Source organism: Coregonus lavaretus (genome assembly GCF_964263955.1).
Source record: "Coregonus lavaretus genome assembly, chromosome: 28".
Classification (NCBI taxonomy): Eukaryota; Metazoa; Chordata; class Actinopteri; order Salmoniformes; family Salmonidae; genus Coregonus; species Coregonus lavaretus.
Window position 1 is genome coordinate 27,179,982 of NC_140015.1, and position 15,089 is coordinate 27,195,070.

Consider the following 15,089-nt stretch of genomic DNA (forward strand, 5'->3'; position numbering starts at 1 on the left):
CTCTTCACACTCTGGGAGGAGGACACAACAGAGTTGTCAACCGTGATGGCGAGATCATGGAACAGGCAGTCCTTCCCCGGGAGGAAGAGCAGCTCCATCTTGTCGAGGTTCAGCTTGAGGTGGTGATCCGTCATCCACACTGATATGTCTGCCAGACATGCAGAGATGCGATTCGCCACCTGGTTATCAGAAGAGGGAAAGGAGAAGATTAGTTGTGTGTCGTCTGCGTAGCAATAATATGAGAGGCCGTGTGAGGATATGACAGAGCCAAGTGACTTGGTGTATAGCGAGAATAGGAGAGGGCCTAGAACTGAGCCCTGGGGGACACCAGTGGTGAGAGCACGTGGTGCGGAGACAGATTCTCGCCACGCCACTTGGTAGGAGCGACCGGTCAGGTAGGACGCATTAGTTATACACAGCATTAGTTTGACCTCCTCCCCTGCTCAACTCAAACCTCCTGGACAGTCAGTGAAACTATCTTGGCAAGTCTCTGGCTATGCCCTGACGGACTATGGTACAGGTTGGATATGACAGCAGCCATGGAAAACACTGGAGTGGATTGGGATCATCTGGGGTGGTGGATCCATCAACTCTGGAGCCTCTTTTAAGAGCAGATTCACCATCTCCAGAGACAGTAGTAATGTACTGTACTTAGACATCACCAGTCTGCAGGCTGAGGACACAGCTGTGTATTATTGTGCAAAAACTGGAGGCACAGTGCAACAGCTCAATGGAAGACCTGTACAAAAACATCATACTAACATACAGCCTACTGTAAGAACAACAGAGTATGATAGAATGACAGCTTTAAGAGCTAAATGTTCAAAATCACAAACAGTGAAATTCAATATACAACAAATACACAGTAAATTGTTCTGTCGATTTTTCAGTGTGAAAGTTGCACAGTGTTGATTTCTAAACTATTTGACTCTAAATGGAACACTCTATGGTCATAAATGCACCACTCCCAGAGTTAAGTTAACCCTCATGAATGAAATAAGCCATTATTTTAATTTTTTTGTAAAGGGTAAACATTATGAGTCCTATGGCTGTTTTTGTAAACATTCTATAGAGTCCCTTCCCTATAATTGATATAATTGAAGTGTCAAAAGTCAATATGGTTCACAGAGTTTTCTGAAATGTTTTATTGAGAGGGCTAAGTTATTATGATATACTATTTAAATGTCCTATGGCTGTTTTTCTAAACATTCTATAGTATAGAGTTCCATCCCATAAGTGAAGCGTCAAAAGTCAATATGGTTCCCAGAGATTTCTGAAATTCCCAACCCTGTCATACTGTACCTGCCTTCTTATGCAAATTACCTATAGCTCCTCTCTTTCATCTCTCTTCCTCTGCCTTATATAAACAGTCTCTCTGTGTGAATCACATCTCTCTCTCTGAGTCCTGGAGAGTAAAGAAGGTAAACTTCAGCTTCAACACAAACCATGTTCCATGCATCCCTGCTGCTGCTGGCAGCTGCCTCCTGTGAGTCTCTCTGGATTTAAAGCAAGTTTATGATTAATAAATTGGCCCATTAGGTTAATGATTTTGTTTTGACAACATGTGTGCTTTCTTTCAACAGGTGTTCAGGGTCAGACATTGACTGAGTCTGGACCAGTAGTTAAAACGCCTGGAGAATCACACAAACTGACCTGTACAGCTTCTGGGTTCACATTCAAGGACTACTGGATGGGTTGGATAAAACTGGCTCCTGGGCAAGGACTAAAATGGATTGGTTGTATACATGGTACTACTGCTTACTACTCCCAGTCAGTCCAGGGTAGATTCACCCTCTCCAGAGACGACTCCAGCAGTAAGCTGTACCTTCAGATGAACAGCCTGAAGAGTGAGGACACAGCAGTGTATTACTGTGCCCGATGCACACAGTGAGAGAGAGCGGTGGGAGAGCTGTACAAAATCCACTTCCCCATTCAGCACAAGCGATCTCAGTTCAAAAGTTTTGAGCACAAAATGGTCAGCCATGGATATACACTTTCCATAATCCCTTGTTGGATATTAGGAATAGAAAAATGCAAGCACATATCCATATCATGTTATTCCCATAGGGTGTTTTTCCTAACCGTATTAAAGAGTTCCTTCTCCTATAAGAGTAGGTTCACTACATACAGATCCTATTAAATCACTAGAGGGGTTATATCAGATATCCTAAAAGTTCCATAATGGGGAGAAAATGGCAACCTTCTTGGTCAGGGAGAAATCCAAAACCAGTCTAATTGGAATGAATGGCAGTAGAGCCATAGGTGATGCATTTTCTGCTTTTACTTATGCAGGAAAATAAAAGTAAGGCATGTGATGTATCATAAATTGTGTAATGGAATTATAGTCAACCTAAAATATTGTCATATTATCATAAATACAGTTTATATGGGGTTTATACCAACTGTCTGTATAAATAGCCTCTAAAAATATATATAAACAGAACATAAATGTCTCAGTTTTTGTTTTCTTGGAAAGCTGTGAGTGCTATTATATGATACAATATCAGTAGTTGTTGCATTTCCAACTTGTCTAAATCCTATCATTAACTGATTTGAGCCAGTGTATGGCTGTGGATTGACAGCAATGTTTGAATGGAATGTTGGCATATTGGCAGTTAATTTGAAAAATTAATGAAATCCTTCCTCTAAAACTGGCTGGTTCCAAGCTAACACACATACAGTGCAGATAAATTATTCACATTCATTGTTTTACAAAATATCTTATCACAGCACTGGCAAAACAAAGTTGACAAAGTCCTTGACCAACATGGCTAACCTGTGGCCCATCATCAGAAGGTCAATGTCCATTCAAGTATTCTAAATCCTAATGCTATGCTATGGTTCACTACCTCTCTGTATAGTTCTCTGTATAACAAAATATACAGGGGCCTTCTCACAATTCATTGTTGTGATACATATTGGAAAACTGTATGAAACATAGTATCAGTCAAAAGCCTCTAATCTAATATTATCCACCACCAATCATTTACAAGAGTAATATATTCAAGTGTTACTGTCAAAGCTTTTTTATTATAATTTGTTTATTCCCACTTTCATACCGTATGTGTTTCCTTTCCTTATGCAAATGTTCACCTCTATTCCTTTCACTCCCTCTCCCTTATAAACAGCCTCACTCTGTCTGTTGGTCCTAGTAAGTGACGTCTATGGAGAGTAGAGAAGAGCAGCTCCCTCCAGTTCAGCTTCAACATAAACCATGTTCCCTGCATCTCTGCTGCTGCTGCTGGCTGCTGCCTCCTGTGAGTCTCTGAATTTGGGGGGAACAACAAAATAATTAGTGATGGCTTTAGTTTTGTTAAAACTCTATGATGCTATTGGGCGGCGCACAATTGGCCTAGCGTCGTCCAGGGTAGGGGAGGGAATGGCCGGCAGGGATGTAGCTCAGTTGATAGAGCATGGTGTTTGCAACGCCAGGGTTGTGGGTTCAATTCCCACGGGGGACCAGTATGAAAAAAAATAATGTATTCACTAACTGTAAGTCGCTCTGGATAAGAGCGGCTGCTAAATGACTAAAATGTAAATGTCTTTTGCAATGGGTAATGTTTTAAATGCTTTGTCCACAGGTGTTCACTGTGAAGAGCTCACTCAGCCAGCCTCTATAACTGTCCAGCCAGGTAAACCACTGACAATCTCCTGTAAGGTTTCGTACTCTGTAGGTAGCTATTACACAGCTTGGATTCGACAACCTGCAGGGAAAACACTGGAGTGGATTGGAAGCATAATTACTGGAGACACTTCCTACAAAGACTCCCTGAAGAACAAGTTCAGCCTCACTTTAGACTCCTCCAGCAATACAGTGACTATAACAGGACAGAACCTACAGACTGAAGACACAGCTGTGTATTATTGTGCCCGAGACTCACAGTGATACAAACCAGGGCCAGACATGTACAAAAACTCACTCATCCCTTAAACAGCTGGAGTTATATGTATCAATCAGGAGGGGGCAATATTAACCTTCTTAATAAACACAAGTCAAGTCATTCCTTATTGGATTACTTTTAAATTAAAAAAGGATGTTTACAAAACAATACATTGTGGCACCTTTCTGTTTTCTCAATGACATTCAATTAATGATTGAAAAAAACACGCAAGTTGAAGTTTGTTCCACCTGAGTGAGTCTAACCACAAGTCAGAGACCACTATGATGACACACCAAATGTGTTTGATGGATCCTTTTTGTCTTCTTCTAATACCTCTTAAGGGGAAAGTAATGCTTAAGTAACTGAAAGTAATCAGATTACGTTACTGAGTTTGGGTAATGCAAAAGTTACATTACTGATTACAATTTTGGGCAGGTGACTCGTAACTGTAACGGATTCCATTTAGAAAGTAACCTACCCAACCTTGTCTGTCATTGTAAAGCTCCAACCTGTTATTTCTCCATAATATAATATATATTGAAAAGTTCCAAACTGTGGACATGGACCCTCTCATTAAGACATGATACGAGCTTCAGTATGCCCACCTCTACAGTATACCCCCTCTCCTCTCCCCCTCCATCTCTCTACCTCAATGCAAACCCTCCCTTCTTTCCCTACTTAAACAGTGTCTGTCTGTCCTAGTTGGAGAGTAGAGAAGAGCAGCTTCAACACAAACCATGCTCCCTGCATCTCTGATGCTGCTGGGGGGTCGGGGGACACTGTACTTAGTTACTGGCACTTGGACAGCTTGCATTCGACAGTATGGAGGGAAAACACTGGAGTGGATTGGAATTAAATATACTGGAGGCACGCACCACAAAGACTTCAGCCTCACAGTAGACTCCTCCAGCAATACAGTGATTTTAACAGGGCAGAGTCTGCAGACTGAAGACACAGCTGTGTATTACTGTGCTCGTCTCCAGAGTGATACAAACCAACACTAGACCTGTACTAAAACTCCCTCCTAACTTGTACAGTTGAAGTGAAATGTATCTACACAGGAGGGGGCGATCTGAGTCTGAATCTCAAACCTCCCATGACTACATGAAGTTTGTTCATGAGATAACATACGATAAGCATGGTATATAAAACAAGAAAACAAGAAACACAAACCTCCACTTCATTATCATATAACCTCAGAAACAGTCACAGCGGAAAACAGCTTATTGAAGGTGATTGTCAACTTACATTTACTGTAACTGAAATAAACTTATCCACATGAAAGGTATATATCCTGAACAAAAATATAAACGCAACATACAACAATTTCAAAGATTTTACTGAGTTACAGTTCATATAAAGAAATCAGTCAATTTCAATAAATTCATTAGGCAATAATGTATGGATTTCACATGACTGGGAATACAGACATGCATCTGTTGGTCACAGATACTGTACCTTACAAAAAAGGTAGCGGCGTGAATCAGATAACCAGTCAGTATCTGGTGTGACCACCATTTGCCTCATGCAGCACGTCACATCTCCTTCTTGATTAAGCTGTTGATTGTGGCCTGTGGAATGTTGTCCCACTCCTCTTCAATGGCTGTGAGAATTTGCTGGATATTGGGCGGAACTGGAACACGCTGTCGTACACGTAGATCCAGAGCATCTCAAACATGCTCAACGGCTGACATATCTGGGGAGTATGCAGGCCATTGAAGAACTGGGACATTTTCAGCAAAGATTTGTTTCATTGCTCTATCTGTATTTTCAGCTTGCAGGAATTCTGTACAGATTGGGCCGTGCATTATCATTCTGAAACATGAGGTGATGGCGGCGGATGAATGGTACGACAATGGGCCACAGGATCTCGTCACGGAATCTCTGTGCATTCAAATTGCCGTCGATAAAATGCAATTGTGTTCGTTGTCAGTAGATTACTACATCATTCCAAATGTGTTATTTCATAGTTTTGATGTCTTCACTATTATTCTACAATGTAAAAAATAGTAAAAATAAAGAAAAACCTTTGAATCAGTAGGTGTGTCCAAACTTTTGACTTGTAGTGTATGTACACATTAAAATACAAAAACACAGACATGGGAAGCACAAATAAAACATCACAAATCACCCAGAAAAACTGTTACATTCCTCAACCAATAAGTCCCTAATTAATTATTTCAATTGCCCAAAAGTACACCAGAACATCAAGACGAAATCTATTTTGAATTTTGTTCCAGCAATACGTTGCATTAATACTAAAACAGAATACATCCTCCCGAGTGGCGTAGCGTTCTAAGGCACTGCATCGCAGTGCTAGAGGCGTCACTACAGACCTGGGTTCGATCCCAGGCTGTATCACAACCGGCCGTGATCGGGAATCCCATAGGGCAGTGCACAATTGGCCCAGCGTCATCCGGGTTAGGGGAGGCTTTGGCCGGGGGGGCTTTACTTGGCTCATCGCACTCTAGCAACTCCTTGTGGCGGGCCGGGTGACTGCAGGCTGTCGTCAGTTGAATGGTGTTTCCTCCGACACATTGGTGTGGCTGGCCTCATGGTTAAGCTGGCGGGTGTTAAGAAGCGTGGTTTGACGGGTCATGTTTCGGAGGATGCATTACTCAACCTTTGCCTGTGGTGGAGTTGCAGCGATGAGACAACATCGAAATTGTGGAGTCAAAGGGGGTTAAAAAAATTAAAGTAGAATACATAACTCATTACTGCTGTTTCAGTACCTCCCTATCAGGTCTCCATATATTCTCCTCCCACCATCTCTCTACGTCAATGCAAACCCACCCTCTGGTTCTTTCACTACTTAAATAGTGTCTGTCTGTCCTGAGAGGCCCTCTGCGTCCTGGAGAGTCGAGAAGAGCAGCTCTCACCATTTCAGCTTCAACACAAACTGCATCTCTGCAGCTGCCTCCTATGAGTCTTTTTGGATTTTTTAAACAAATCAACCCATTCGTTTTAGATTCTGTTTCGACAACATCTGTAATTTGTTTCAACAGGTGTTCATGGTAAGACACTGACTGAGTCTGGACCAGTGGTTAAAAAGCCTGGAGAATCCCACCAACTGACCTGTACAGCTTCTGGGTTCACATTTGGTAGCTTTGAGATGAGCTGGATCAGACAAGCTCCTGTAAAAGAACTGGAGTGGATTGCATATATTAGCACACAGAGTAATCCAATCTCTTACTCTTACAAGTATTTGATACACTGCCGATTTTGCAGGTTTTCCTACTTACAAAGCATGTAGAGGTCTGTAATTTGTATCAAAGGTACACTTCAACTGTGAGAGACGGAATCTAAAACAAAAATCCAGAAAATCACATTGTATGATTTTTAAGTAATTAATTTGCATTTTATTGCATGACATAAGTATTTGATCACCTACCAACCAGTAAGAATTCCGGCTCTCACAGACCTGTTAGTTTTTCTTTAAGAAGCCCTCCTGTTCTCCACTCATTACCTGTATTAACTGTACCTGTTTGAACTCGTTACCTGTATAAAAGACACCTGTCCACACACTCAATCAAACAGACTCCAACCTCTCCACAATGGCCAAGACCAGAGAGCTGTGTAAGGACATCAGGGATAAAATTGTAGACCTGCACAAGGCTGGGATGGGCTACAGGACAATAGGCAAGCAGCTTGGTGAGAAGGCAACAACTGTTGGCGCAATTATTAGAAAATGGAAGAAGTTCAAGATGACGGTCAATCACCCTCGGTCTGGGGCTCCATGCAAGATCTCACCTCGTGGGGCATCAATGATCATGAGGAAGGTGAGGGATCAGCCCAGAACTACACGACAGGACCTGGTCAATGACCTGAAGAGAGCTGGGACCACAGTCTCAAAGAAAACCATTAGTAACACACTACGCCGTCATGGATTAAAATCCAGGAGCGCACACAAGGTCCCCCTGCTCAAGCCAGCGCATGTCCAGGCCCGTCTGAAGTTTGCCAATGACCATCTGGATGATCCAGAGGAGGAATGGGAGAAGGTCATGTGGTCTGATGAGACAAAAATAGAGCATTTTGGTCTAAACTCCACCCGCCGTGTTTGGAGGAAGAAGAAGGATGAGTACAACCCCAAGAACACCATCCCAACCGTGAAGCATGGAGGTGGAAACATCATTCTTTGGGGATGCTTTTCTGCAAAGGGGACAGGACGACTGCACCGTATTGAGGTGAGGATGGATGGGGCCATGTATCGCGAGATCTTGGCCAACAACCTCCTTCCCTCAGTAAGAGCATTGAAGATGGGTCGTGGCTGGGTCTTCCAGCATGACAACGACCCGAAACACACAGCCAGGGCAACTAAGGAGTGGCTCCATAAGAAGCATCTCAAGGTCCTGGAGTGGCCTAGCCAGTCTCCAGACCTGAACCCAATAGAACATCTTTGGAGGGAGCTGAAAGTCCGTATTGCCCAGCGACAGGCCCGAAACCTGAAGGATCTGGAGAAGGTCTGTATGGAGGAGTGGGCCAAAATCCCTGCTGCAGTGTGTGCAAACCTGGTCAAGACCTACAGGAAACGTATGATCTCTGTAATTGCAAACAAAGGTTTCTGTACCAAATATTAAGTTCTGCTTTTCTGATGTATCAAATACTTATGTCATGCAATAAAATGCAAATTAATTACTTAAAAATCATACAATGTGATTTTCTGGATTTTCCGTCTCTCACAGTTGAAGTGTACCTATGATAAAAATTACAGACCTCTACATGCTTTGTAAGTAGGAAAACCTGAAAAATCGGCAGTGTATCAAATACTTGTTCTCCCCACTGTACATGAGTCTTTAAAAGAATAACTTGATTTTACAGTATAGGATTACCAATAATAAGAAAACAAAGTTGAACCATTTTACAGTTTCATCTCCAGTAAGTGTAGTGTTAAAAAATGACACATTATCACATAATTTCCCCCCGTTTTGCACTGATATTACATGTCCTTTATACCTGATTGTCATTATGCAAATGTGATCTTAACCCTCTCTCTCCCTCCCTCTCTCCCTCTCCCTTATATAAACAAGCTCTATATGTCTGTCCTAGTACGTCCCTCTGAGTCCTGGAGAGTAGAGAAGAGCAGCTCCCACCAGTTCAGCTTCAACACAAACCATGTTCCCTGCATCTCTGCTGCTGGTTGTGACTAGATGGAATAGAGCTACAAATGGAAGGGACTTTTCGTAGCAGGTTAGGAGAGCATTTGAGCTAACCCTAACCCTTTTCCTAACCTTAACCTAATTCTCTTAACTTGCCATGTTAATTATCCTAGCCTGCTGCGTAAGTTCTCCTAACCTGCTACGAAAAAGTCAGTAGCTGTGTACCACCCAGTCAAAACCCATTAACACTTCTGGGTTATAATAAAAAAGAAATGGCAGATTGTAAAACTCATTGTATCACAGTCCTGCCTAATATTACATGGACAACACATTACAGTATTTATAGCTTGCACAGTTATTAAATATTTTTTTATCTTCTGATATTCCCATTAATTTTATATATCCTCTCCTTATGCACATTTCAACTAGCCCCTCTTCCTTTCTCCCCCTTCCTGTGAGTGTCTTTTTTTTAAAGGTTTATGGAGAATAAATTGACTAATTAAGTTTTAGATTCCGTTTTAACAACATCTGTGATTTCTTTCAACAGGTGTTTATGGTCAGACATTGACTGAGTCTGGACCAGTAGTTCAAAAGCCTGGAGAATCCCACCAACTGACCTGTACAGCCTCTGGGTTCACATTCAGTAACTACTACATGGCTGATGAATGTTTTAATAGCTAAATGTTCACAATCACCGCTATACAATAGTCTTTAAAAGAATAACTTGATTCTTATGTTACGCCCCTGAAAAAGGGGAGAAATAATCACGAGAGTGATGCAGTTATGTTTCCTCACTGAAAACTTTAGTATCATCCTTTTACAAAAATACCACATTTTACAGAACAACAGATCTACAGGAACCAGAGTTTTGTAGGGTACAAAGCTTATTCAAGTCACAACAGCATAAACTGTAATTCACTAAAACATATACAAATGTTTCAATATAACTGTCAAACACAAAGTAGCTTTAGCTCAGTAACCCATAACTACATTTATCAACCATGTCAACAAAGTATTCGAAACACATTATACAAATAACCCCAAATATATTATTAACAGCGCACATGCTCATTCACAATTAACATAAAATGGCAGCTACTCTCAGTACGAAGCTATTCTTCGCTGCAACCAAGTGTCACCGTTTCGGCCGAGGCTGCTCCTCCTCCTTGCTCGGGCAGGTTTCGGCCGTCGTCGTCCCCGGAGTACTAGCTGCCACCGTTGTATGTTTCATGTTCGTTTGGTTTGGTCTTGATGTTGTACACCTGTTTCTAGTTAGTCTTCATTAGTGTCCTATTTAGTTCTCGTTGTGTGTGTCAGGTGTTGTGTGTGATTACGCTTCTGTTTGGTGTTCTGTGCTACGTGTTTCCCTCCGTTGTTTGGAGAGGTTTTTCGCACATGTTAGTGCGCCTTTTGTTTGACGCCTGTGTGCGCCTTTATTTCGCCTCCGGGCTTGTTGGGCTCGTGTACTACGTGAATATTTCACTAAAGTCTTTTGGACTTCGTTTCTGCGTCCTGCGCTTGATTCCTGCACCACACCCACCTTCAGCACCCGTGACACCAAGTAGGTTTCACTCACACACGCACCTATTACTCTCTTCAACTTAACTCTAACTTACTCAAGATGTTACTAACACATACCTTAAACTCTCTTGACATGTTAGCAAGTTATTACATTCAAATTAAATCGTTTTATATCAATAACGTACCTGAAAAAGGGGAGAAATAATCACGAGAGTGATGCAGTTATGTTTCCTCACTGAAAACTTTAGTATAATGAGAAAAAAGACCGCGATTTCCCCAGAAAGTTGGGTGGAGACCAGAGCAATCGATCTCAGGCTCATAGATTAAGAGCATTTAGTAGATCACAGATTAACACTTTTACCCTTAAATTAGGCACCACAAAATAAAGTAGTCAATCTAACGTTTACACATTCCTCTTACAATATTTACCCTTTGTACACTTGACGGATTTTAACACAATTATGAATTTTATCAATCTCTATGAACTAGTACTGAATGCATGATCTTTTTAACCTTAGATATTTTAAGATCCTTACATACCATGAACTTACTAATACGTTTTAGTGTATAACAGGCTATGAATATGTCCTTTAACCTGTCACACTCTCCCCGACAAAATAAATGTTGTGCCAACATTACCAACATTGTCTTCTTAAACAGTCTATAAGCACTGGACGTAGAAAATCCTCTTCTGTAAGCTAGTCCTTGAGCAGAGGTCAAAGTTCACGGTTCAAATAGAACCAAGAAGTTATATTCACAGTCCATATCTGTTGACCAGCTGTATAAACAGTCCATAAGCAGTCTTTTCTCATACTATTGTCAACAGTCCATCAGTTTTAATGATCTATATGCATAGTCTGCTAATTGTCTCGTGAAAGTCTGTGAAATCAGTCAGTAGTCCATGGTCAAACATGTCAACTCTGTAGCCTCAAGTTTGCCGAAGTCCATACATGTAGGGTGGCTGAAGGTAATATCGCTGTAGTGATGGCAGCCATGGAACCAGTCCTGGTGCAGGGTAGACAGGGAACAACTGTGGCTGTGGCTGAATACTGTAGCAGGAAGGGATACCAAGCTGATCATAGGTGATACGTCTTGGAGGGTGTCTCTCTCTTTGTGGCAGCTGGTAAGCTGGTTCCTCAGGTTCAGCAGCAGCAGTTAATGAAGGAAAGGCACTTAGTGGACGATCATCAAGCACATTTTCAGCAGGCAAGTTCATCTCCTCAGCAGGCAGTTCTTTAACTGTTGTTTTCTCCTCCAGCTGATTTTCAACAAGAGGCTGTGCTGGTAGCGTATCAGGAACTGGCACCGCAACTGTCTGTTTCACTGGTGGGGGCCTGTTTTCCGACTCTCTCGCTGGTTCAGCATACCTCTCAGGTACTGTAGGAGATGTGGGGACCTGTAGCGGCTCATGATGAAGGTCATATTCATCCCCGCTGTCTTCATCAGAATCTAGAGGCTGTGATACAGGCTGATGTCTCTTTTTCTTACTTTTGTCATCTTTAGTCATTTCTGGTTGTCTCTCAAACGGTAAGTGGTCACAGGACATGAGCAGGTTTCTGTGCAGGACCCGGGAGCGTCCCCTACCCTTTTCTGGTCTCAACTCATAAATCGGCAGGTCTGAACCTATTTGTCTCACTACTGTGTGAATTTGATCTTCCCAATAGTTACGGAGTTTGCCTGGTCCTCCTCTTGGTGTCAGGTTTTTAATCAGAACTCACTCACCAGGCTGTAGCACTGAACTCCTAACTTTAGTGTCATAGTACTTCTTACTTCTTTCAGCAGCTTTCTGAGCATTTTCATTTGCAATGGCGTATGCTTCTTCCATTCCTCGTTTCCAGTTCTCCACGTAGTCTCGCTGGTTACTGGAACCTGCCTCTGTGCACAATCCAAAGAACATATCAACTGGAAGCCTGGGTGATCTCCCAAACAGAAGATAAAATGGTGAGTAGCCAGTCACTTCGCTACAGGTGCAGTTATAGGCATAAACCAGTTTGTTTAGAGACTCCTTCCAGTTTGACTTTTGTGTCTCAGTTAGTGTCTTTAGCATTTGCAACAATGTTCTGTTCATTCGTTCCACTTGACCGTTCCCCATCGGGTGGTAGGGTGTTGTTGTGGACCCCGCCATGCCACTGAGTTTCTTTAACTGATGGAACAACTGATTTTCGAATTCTCCGCCTTGGTCATGGTGGATGCGGGAGGGGAACCCAAACTTCAGGGCAAAGTCATTGAAGATGAGATTTGCAGCAGTTTTTCCTGACTTTGATGTGGTGGCGTAGGCTTGAGTGAAACGTGTAAAATGATCAACAATCACGAGGATGTACTCATATCCCCCTTTGCATCTGTCGAGATGGAGGAAATCTATACATACCAGTTCAAATGGCTGTGTTGTCACAATGTTTGTCAGAGGAGCTCTTGTTTCATGGCCTGGCTTTTTCTGCTTGACACAGCTACAAGTTTTAGTCACATAGTGCTCGATGTCAGATTGCATATATGGCCAGAAGAAGCGGTCACGTACTAGTGATACAGTACGGTCAGTACCTTGGTGTCCCATGTTATTGTGCAACTCTTCCATCACTTTACCTTTGTACTGCTCTGGTAGAACTAACTGCTTGCGGGCTGTAGTGATTCTGTAAAGAATACCATCACAGTCGATTGTCAATTTGTCCCATTCTCTGAATAGGCATTTTGTCTTTGGACTGAATTCCTTTTGCTCTTTAACTGGCGGTTTGGAACCAGACAGCTTGAAATCGAGTACGGGACGGATGACCGGATCAGACTCTTGTGCCTCTCTTATCCCCTCTTTTGGGATCGAGCTGATTGTTGCTGTAGTTGTCTCACCTTCAGCTGATACTGACATAGATGCAGCTGAAATTGTCCAAGGCACAAAAGGCTCTTTCTGTACCTCTACTGCTTGTATCGTGGCGGCAATGGTGTCTGGTGGAAGCTCCTCAGAACATTCTCTCATCAGTGACTCTACATCCAGTGGCATCCTCAACAAAGCATCTGCATCACTGTTCTCTCTGCCTGGCCTGTACTTTATTGTAAAGTGGAAATCAGCCAATTCTGCCACCTGGAAGTGGTTGCGTTCAGTTTGGCAGTAGACAGAATGTAGCTGAGCGGGTTGTTATCGCGGTATACAGTGAAGGTCGGAGCATAGTACAAATAATCATGGAACTTATCAGTGATTGCCCATTTTAGAGCTAGAAATTCTAGCTTTCCAGAGTGGTAGTTATAGTTCTTCTCAGCTGCTGTTAAGGTTCGAGAGCCATAAGCAATGACCCTAAGCTTCCCATTTTGCTCTTGATAAAGAACTGCTCTCAAGCCTTGGTGTGACGCATCAGTGTGTACAACAAATGGCTGAGTGAAGTCAGGGAAACCTAAGACTGGTGGGTGAAGCAGACACTCAATCAGCTGTTCAAGTGCCTGTTGATGCTGGTCAGTACACAGGATTGGCTTGTTTGAGGGCACCACATGACTTACTTTCTTTGTTTTTGCTTTCCGTGGGTGGTCAGGTAATTTCTCTGAATCTGCTTTCAGGAGGTCATACAGACAGCTGGCCCTCCTAGAAAAGTATTTGATGTACTGTCTGTAGTAAGTGAGTAAACCAAGCATTTTTCTGAGCTGGCCCACAGTCTGTGGTCTGATCTCTTTCAATGCTCTTACTGCTTCAAAATCGGCTGGGTCAACTTTGCTGCCGTCTGCAGACACTATTCTGCCCAAATAACGGACCTGGGGTTTAAAGAGATCACACTTACTTGGCTTGAGTTTGATGCCATACTCTCTGAGACGCTGCAAAACCTTTTGCACATCATTCACATTGCTGTCAAAAGTTTTACTGAAAACTAGCGTGTCGTCCAGATAAGGAATGCAGATGTTGTCCCGGAGCCCTTCCAAACATTCCTCCATACAACGCTGAAAAGCTGCAGGAGTTCATGAGGCCGAATGACATACGTATCCACTCATAGAGTCCCCATGGGGTCACAAATGCTGTCAGTGATCTGCTTTCTTCAGAGATGAACCCTTGGTGATATGCTTTTCCCTGATCTAAAAGGGAGAACCAGGAATTACCACCTAAACTGTCCATGATGTCCTGGACCCGAGGGATGGGCTGGCGGTCGGGATGTGTCTTTCTGTTCAGGTCTCTGTAATCTATACACAACCGGAGGGTCCCGTCCTTCTTCCTAACGCAAACGACAGGTGAAGAATATGAAGAGTTTGACTTCCTAACCCAACCCTGGGCTATGAGGTCATGAAGGTAACCCTTCATCTCCTGATACAGTGGCCTGGGCACTGACATGTATGTGCGCTTGACTGGTTCAGAGTCCTTTAGAGAAATAGTCATTTTCAATCATTCAATGCAGCCAATGTCATTGTCTGATCTGGAGAAGGAGTGACACTCTTCTCTAAGCATTTTCCTAACAACCTCTCTCTGTTCTTCTGTTAGGTGACTTAAACCTACTGGTGGATCCCACTGTTCAGTAGCAGTACATGGGGTTTGAACACTGGTGTGATTCACTGTGGCTGGGGTGACAGCTTTTTCAAAGACTTGAGCAGGTAACACAGTCATAATGGTTTGTACTGTACCAATTAT